The sequence below is a fragment of the Lepisosteus oculatus genome, chromosome 14, assembly GCF_040954835.1.
Source record: "Lepisosteus oculatus isolate fLepOcu1 chromosome 14, fLepOcu1.hap2, whole genome shotgun sequence".
In the NCBI taxonomy this organism is placed as follows: Eukaryota; Metazoa; Chordata; class Actinopteri; order Semionotiformes; family Lepisosteidae; genus Lepisosteus; species Lepisosteus oculatus.
In genome coordinates this window covers 10335959-10343877 of record NC_090709.1, presented here as the reverse complement: position 1 = coordinate 10343877, position 7919 = coordinate 10335959, and the positions used below count along the sequence as shown (strand labels likewise).

The 7919-nt window shown below is 42.9% G+C and overlaps 1 non-coding gene across 1 annotated transcript; it reads right to left on the bottom strand.

Annotated features, from left to right (window-relative positions):
- Window positions 1-1263: 1263 nt before the first annotated feature.
- Window positions 1264-1346, bottom strand: trnal-uaa (transfer RNA leucine (anticodon UAA)). Its single transcript has one exon. It is a non-coding gene; the product is annotated as a tRNA-Leu (tRNA).
- Window positions 1347-7919: the final 6573 nt, after the last annotated feature.

Sequence of the window (7919 nt, the reverse complement as noted above, 5' to 3'; positions counted from 1 at the left end):
TCCCAGCAGAATCCATTCTGGTTTGGTTACTGTCAGACTGTGCGTCTGAGGCTCTTTGGATCGCAACGTGAAAAAAAAAGAATAAAAAACATTTGCTCACATCTTGTGATTTCCACGAGAGGAAGAGAAGATATCACTTTAAAAAAATCAGAACTGAAGATTTGGATCCGGGACCTCATACTTGTCAAATGATTAAAATAATAATTATGAAAATATCAGGCTGTGTTTCTGCAACATATCGTGCACAGTATGCCATTTTTTTCTAAAAATACAGTAGATTGTACTTAATAAAAATGTACAATTCACCGCTGGTATAAACAGATGTGTGCTGTGTTTGCCTTTGTAAGGATTTGTTTAAAAAATAAGTTCACAATAAGATAGAAAAACACAGAAAGCACAAACGTAATAATATAATGATACAAAATCAATACCAAATCATAAAGCCAATTAAGTACCTATCCTTTGAAAACAGTGACATTTGTATCTACTTTTGAATTACAAATCAGACAGCGTAGTCCCTTAATTCAAAGATAAGATATTTGCCAAAACAAGACAACCAGATGTTAGCTGAATTCGGAACAAGAGCCTCTGCTTCATCGTTTATTGAGCTTTTGATCAACGTCTGAGTGAAAAAGATTCGCTATTTTAACTATTTGATTAAAGTTCACAAAAGCACCTTTCTTCGAGCTGGAGTCAAAACTGCGACTTAAGGATTCCTAACTGTTTCTAATACAGTCAACCGCGCTACCAACTGAGCTATCGAAAGGATTTAAAACGCTCCTCTCTGGCACATATTGCCCAATGTAGTGAAATGTTCCGGGTACTTAAATTCCAGTTCGACATCAAGTTTCCAACTCGTTTCCTTAGTCTTGTTTACCTTGAATTTGAGCCACAAACCAGGATTCTACTGTATAATCTTCCGGGGATGTTACAAAATGTTTGATGGGGCGTCAATCATTACAGGCGGAAATTCACTCCTTTTTTTTTCTCGAGGCATCATATTAAACATTTCATTTGGATCGAGAAGAGGATCACCATGAGAGACAGAACAAACTGTTTGATTCCATCTTTATTGGGAACTCATAACTGAGCTCTCACTATCGCATACAGCTAATGCATGTAAAGCCTTCAGTATGCGATAGTGAGAGCTCAGTTATGCCAGGGAGTGGGAGTGAAGAGAACTGAACTGAAATTTAGTAAATTCATATTTAAATAGAGTGTAAAACATCAAAGTGTTCTGTCACTTAAAACTTATTACAACACTACCAGGAGTGGAGATTGAACCCACGTGGACATTTGTCCATTGGATCTTAAGTCCAACGCCTTAACCACTCGGCCATCCTGGTCTACAGCAATATACTCTTCAGTTGTTTAACATTTAAATATGATTCAACAATTAAAAAAAATTAAACCACGAAACCTCTTAGAGTTGCGAGAATACTTCCTTTGTGTATAAAATACATTGTGAATGCTTTCTCAGCCTTTACTTTTTCGTTTTTATGACATTTTTTTTACCAAGCACGAATATTCTTTTGTCCATATCTTCCCAATGGAAGCACAGAACGCCGTCAAACCAAATGCATTTTAAAGACCAAGACTTGTGGATATTTCCACAGCCTCTACATCAAACTATCAGTGGGCTAATTATCTTTTTTTAAACCTCCGGTTTTTCATCGATGCGTAATTACGCACTTACTGGAACCCGGAGGACCGCTGTGTGCACACGTTCACAACGCGAAAAATACTGTTCGATACGGCTTCGTGCGAAAAACCCATATATGACCTTAGGAAGCAGAACAGTGCAGTCTCCAATTACCCAGACTGTAAGCACAGGAATAAAGCTATGTTTGATTTCTGAAACCCTTCAATTACGCCCTGTTTTCATTCAGGTAAGGGTCAACTATATTGACAATACTACTGACAGCAGGAAGATTAAAATATTCTTTACTCAGCAGCTCATTAAAAACAGCTCCCATGATGTTCAAACCGATTTTTTACACAGAACACTGACACAGCTTTGCGTTCTGAATCTCTTTTTCTCGTGCTTTTATTTAATATGGCACAATGCACTGGGATAGGGGTATTCTGTTCACAAACCAATAGCATTTAAATCACAGTACCCACAATGCTGCAAGTAAGTGTTTTGCACACTAAGCAGGTCTTCTGACATTTCCCAGCTTTGTTTTGGGTTGTGGAACCTTTATTTTTTATGATTTTCTGAAGATAACACTACAGGTATACACTGGGATAGGTGGGTCTTTTTCATGGCTCAATAGTAATTAAAATACAACAGCCACACTGCTGAAACCATATATTTTACGCACCAGACAGGGCCCCTAACCTCATACAACCTTGCTGTGGCTGTGGCCTCTTTCTTTATTTTTTTTATGATTTTCTGAAAGTAACACTACAGGTAATACAATGGGACAGGTAGGTCTTCTTCATGGCTCAATAGTGTAGTGGTTTGATGGGTTTACTGAGACAATTATTAATTGTAACAGTAATCAGGAGGTTGTTCGTTGTAGCTTTTAGAAAATCAACCGTCAGAACAACTAACAACGCACACACACGGGTTCAATACACGAGATACATTTATTAATATAAATTGTGCACCAAAGATATACTAGTCTGCCTGGATACGAGCGGCAGACCTTACTGTGAGGGTTATCAATATACAAGGTATATAATCTCGAAGAGATGCAAACACAAAGAGATACACAACAGAGAATATATGTCAATATATATCGTTCAGTTATCAAATCGCTAATCAGTGTTATTACCCACTGTTACTCTAAACTCTAAACTCGGAAGTAAATACATTACTCATGAATTAAATTGATAACAACTTGTGTTGAGGTATAATTGAATGACGCAATATAGAACATGGGGTTTACTTATCCACTGTGTATGGATTTGGAATCTCCCGGCACGAACACCAAACCAGCTGACAGGCTCTGTTGCAGCCTCTGTTGCAGCGGTTGTCCAATGGGCGTTGTGTCGGCGTTCTCTGGCTACCGGCCAACCAGTCAAGGTGCAGCTCGGAGTAGGACGGGCGGAGAAATCTGACTGCGGCGCGCAGGGCAGTCGTTGCTCCGAGGGGATCTACCAGCAGTCCGGCTGGCTAGTAGAAAGTCTCTATGCACAGAGTGTGACCGCGAGTCCTCACAAGTCACTCTTTTGCCTGGGAAGAAGCTGGTTCGTTCCCGGTCCAGCGCTGCTTCTGAATAAGCTATTCAGCTTGTCGACGAGGGTCCAACTGTAGGCTGCTGTTGATCAAGCGGAGCATTCACGTTGGTAGAATTCTGAGTACGTACGGGATCCTCGGCCTCGCGCTTAGAACAAAGTCCAAGTCCTTTTGCAGACAACAGCAGTTGTCACGTGATTGTCTCTGAGGATGCGCGAAAATGGCCAAGGAGAGCCCCGATCTGAGCTTGCGCTCCCTTTTTGACCAAGACCCAGATGTGTGCTGATTGGTTGAGAGTTTGGCGGGCATTGGAGACCCACGTGGTATTACCACGCCCTACCAGTCCCTGATTGGTTGGTCAAGATGAGCTATAAGTCACTTACTCTTGACACTTAGGAATGCAGTCCAGATGTCCATTCGGCACTCCCTAGACTGATAGGCGCCAATGGATGACCATTGATCATGATAGCCAGGCTTAGCTAAGTGCATCCCCGTCTGGGAGCTTGTTCCTTATCAAAAGAAAACATCTTAAATCAGCCTGCATGAATACTTTCTCTGCAGCTGCACCACAGAGATGGAGAGTGAGATGGGGCCTCATTTAGGACAGCATACCAACGCTTAATTCTGTCTTATTAACAAGCATTGCCGCTACAATAGCAATTCAAATACAACAGCCACACTGCTGAAACCATATGTTTTACACACCAGACACGCCCCCTAATCTTATACAACCTTGCTTTGGCTGTGACCCCTTTCTTTATTTTTTTATGATTTTCTGAAGGTAACACTACAGGTAATACAGTGGGATAGGTGGGTCTTCTTCATGGCTCAATAGCAATTCAAATACAACAGCCACACTGCTGAAACCATATGTTTTACACACCAGACAGGCCCCCTAACCTTATACAACCTTGCTGTGGCTGTGGCCCCTTTATTTATTTTGTAATGATTTTTTCAATATGGCACCATTAGACAGCCGGTACATGGGGATAGGGGGGTGGTATTCACGAGTCAATAGCTCTTCAAGCACAACAGCCACAGTGCTGCAACCAGGTGTTTTACACACCAGACAGCTCCCCTAACCTTATACAACCTTGCTTTGAGTTGTGGAACATTTCTTTATTTTTTAATGATTTTTTTACTGTAATCAAGTGTTGTGCTCATTAATAATAATAATAATAATAATAATAATTGCTTACACTTATATAGCGCTTTTCTGGACAGTCCACTCAAAGCACTTTACAGGTAATGGGGACTCCCCTCCACCACCACCAATGTGCAGCATCCACCTGGATGATGCGACGGCAGCCATAGTGCGCCAGAACACTCACCACTATCAGTGAGGAGGAGAGAAGAGAAATGTAGCCAATTCAAAGAGGGGGATTATTAGGAGGCCATGATTAGTAAGGGCCAATGGGGAAATTTGGCCAGGACGCCGGGGTTACACCCCTACTCTTTACAAGAAACGCCATGGGATTTGTAATGACCACAGAGAGTCAGGACCTCAGTTTTACATCTCATTCGAAGGAAGGTGCCTGTTTACAGTATAGTGTCCCCGTCACTATACTGGGGCATTAGGACCCACATGGACCGCAGGGTGAGCGCCCCCTGCTGGCCCCACTAGCACCTCTTCCCGCAGGAACCTTAGTTTTTCCCAGGAGGTCTACCATCCAGGTACTGACCAGGCTCCCACCTGCTTAGCTTCAGTGGGTTGCCAGTTGTGAGTTGCAGGGTGATATGGCTGCTGGCCATAATCAGCAGCCTTCAGTACTGAAGCAGGTGTGAGCCTGGTCAGTACCTGGATGGGAGACCTCCTGGGAAAAACTAAGGTTGCTGCTGGAAGAGGTGCTAGTGGGGCCAGCACCACCATTAGGCAGGCCTCCTGACCTTTCACAGTCATGCTTTGTTGTGTGAAACTTTAATTATCTTTTTAGGATTTTTTGAACATGGCAACTTCCACCGAGATGGGTGGGGGGTGTCGGGGTGCTCTTCAATAGCTTTTTCATCTATACACACAAACGGATGTAACCAAGACACTCAGAACCTGTCACGCAGGGGCTGACTGCTGAGGATAGGGATCCAATGCGGTGCCCTTGGTAGGGTTGGCGCGAGACGCAGGCCTAGTCGGAGTAAACAGGCAGGGGTCCGAGTCCGGGAAGGCGGATGTCGAAGAAAACTCAGTCTTCACTCAGGTTGGGAGATTGTCAACAGAGATCTTTAATACAATCAGCTGAAGGGGAGCATATCACAGAGAAAGGGTTTCCCCTAGCACTCAAGACATGCTCACTGGACTGAAGTTATACTTTCCTTTTTTAAACATTAAAAGTAGGCAATACTTTATCATATCAAAGGAACATACAGGGAAAGGTGCAGTGTCAGAAGTCAAACAAACAGGACAGGGGGGTGCCATTTGGCATCCTACAATCTGTTTCAATTTTCTCTGGTTGAATGGGTGTGAGGAATCACAGGCTTTAGTTTGCACCTAAGACAGGGATCTTAGGTGCGAACAGAAAACCTTTCCCACGCATAGTCACTGTCCTGACCTTTTGACTCGGTCTTCCACATGTAGCACAGGCGTAGGCACAGAATCGACAGGCGAAAGTGTAGTCGAGGGACTGGCAGGGGTCGGAGTCCGGGAAGGCGTAGAAGTTGCGTCGGTGTGGATTCAGAAGGCAGAGGCGTAAACGAAGAGACAGGCTGGGGTCAGGATCCGAGAAAGCGTTAAACAGGCGAAGGTACAAAATCGAGTGGCTAAAGCTGTAGTGGGAAAGCGGGGTCGAGGTCCAGGGGAGAAGTCGTAGTAAGGCAAAGGTGTAGTTAGTACGTAAGCTCCTGGAGAGAATCTCAATCGTGAGCAATGACCGGGGGGCAGATGAGGGTTTAAGCAGAGGAATGATTGACACGTGCACGTTTGGTACGGGGAGAGCTCGTAGGAATGCGGGAGCACTTGCCTGCGTGAGGGAGATTCGTGGCAAAACCAACAGAATCAACCTGAACTCACAGAAAAACAAGAATGCCCCCGAGACACCTGCACCCCCCCCGGACCACTCTGGTATCAACACCCCCAAACCCATCCATACCAGCTAACAAGACTCAGAATCGGTGCAACCCTCCAACCTGGACCAAGAGCAGGATGGGACAAGAACCTGCACCACACTACGCACCCCTCATCCAGAGCAGCAGGACAGCCAGACCACAGACAGCACCATCATGTAACCCCCCTGTTCATTCCAACAGAAAAGCCGAACTGACCCCCACCAGCATGGCGACGCTGCAGCTCTGGTCACACCAGCAGGCCCAATGGGCTCCGAGCTGGGGGACATACAGATGCAGCCATTCAAAATGCGTGGGCGATACCGCATTATTTTCCGGTACGCTGTACGCAGTCTACCGCAAGTTACCGGTAAATACCGCTAGTTACCGTAAATTCTCCTATAATATGACAAGCAAAATAATAGTATCCGGAATTTTGGCAAGGTGGAGCTAATAAAGCTCAACCTCTCATGTTTGAGCTGTGGCCATCAAAGTCTTTAACGAAGATATTACTAATAGTATTAATAATGAATGACCTTGGACAAGCTGTAAGTGTAAACTCAAAGTATTGCCCTGGTTAACATTCTTTTTTTCATTGACCGTCTTTGTAAAAGTAACACCACAGCATTTTGCAATCACGCATTTGTTTCCAATCATGCAAAGTACAGTAATTTTTGAGAATCGATTCACCATGCCTTTCACATGCTCATAAAAGAGATTGATTTAGGAACATAAACATATTACTGTATGAAAACTGTACTGTATACAGTATGTATATGTATATTTAATGTCTTAACTGTGCCCGTTTAAGTATTGAATATTCATATCTAATTTTACCACTGAAGGGAAATCTTAGTAGCTGAGCATAAAAAGAATAGGAGCATACTGCAACGCGTGTGAAGGCCATAAACGATATTAATTTTGGAACATAAACATACATTATATGGCTGGTCTCGGTACTTTAAAGAAAACATACACGAAACATGGTTTCATTATGACCAGAATCGGTCTTGAGATATTTTTAACTTGATTTACAGTATTTGAGAGGTATGTCTTAACACCGATACTACAGTACGTAAATACTGCTCACGTATATGTTTCTAGGTTTATATTATGCATTTCATACGGTCAAATTACTTTTGAGCAACTAATATGAAGCGCGAAACGGTATGCCCAGGGCGTTTTAGTTTCATTTTACTGGGACTCTGCTTTAACAATGTCGCCGTGGATTGATTAGAGATATCAAGTACATACAAGTCATTTTTTAAATGTTGTAGTTTGTCTTGTAAAAATGTTACGAGTACATCATCTATCAACAATTACACAGGTTCTGTTTCCATATTCCGGATTTTGGTTACGTAATATTATTTTCTAGATTTCACGTTGTGAATATATGATTTGGGCAAACAGACCCGCAAAGAAGTACATTATGGGTTGTTGGTTTTTTTTTCGCAGTTTTATCTAGAACAAGCGATGCTTAAACCTTTGTCTGATTCTTGTGAAACTATCCACACGACAGTTACAGTACCTAGGAGTTGACTTCAGTGATGTCACTGATGGGATGTTTCTAAAAATCCATCCTCTGTAAAACGTCTTCTCTAGTTGTCCTGCATATGTATTCGCTAATGAAGCTGTGTGTTCTGAGCCTGGATCTCTACATTTCTGTATGAACCAGCTTAGAGGGCTAAAGACAGCTTGTGTT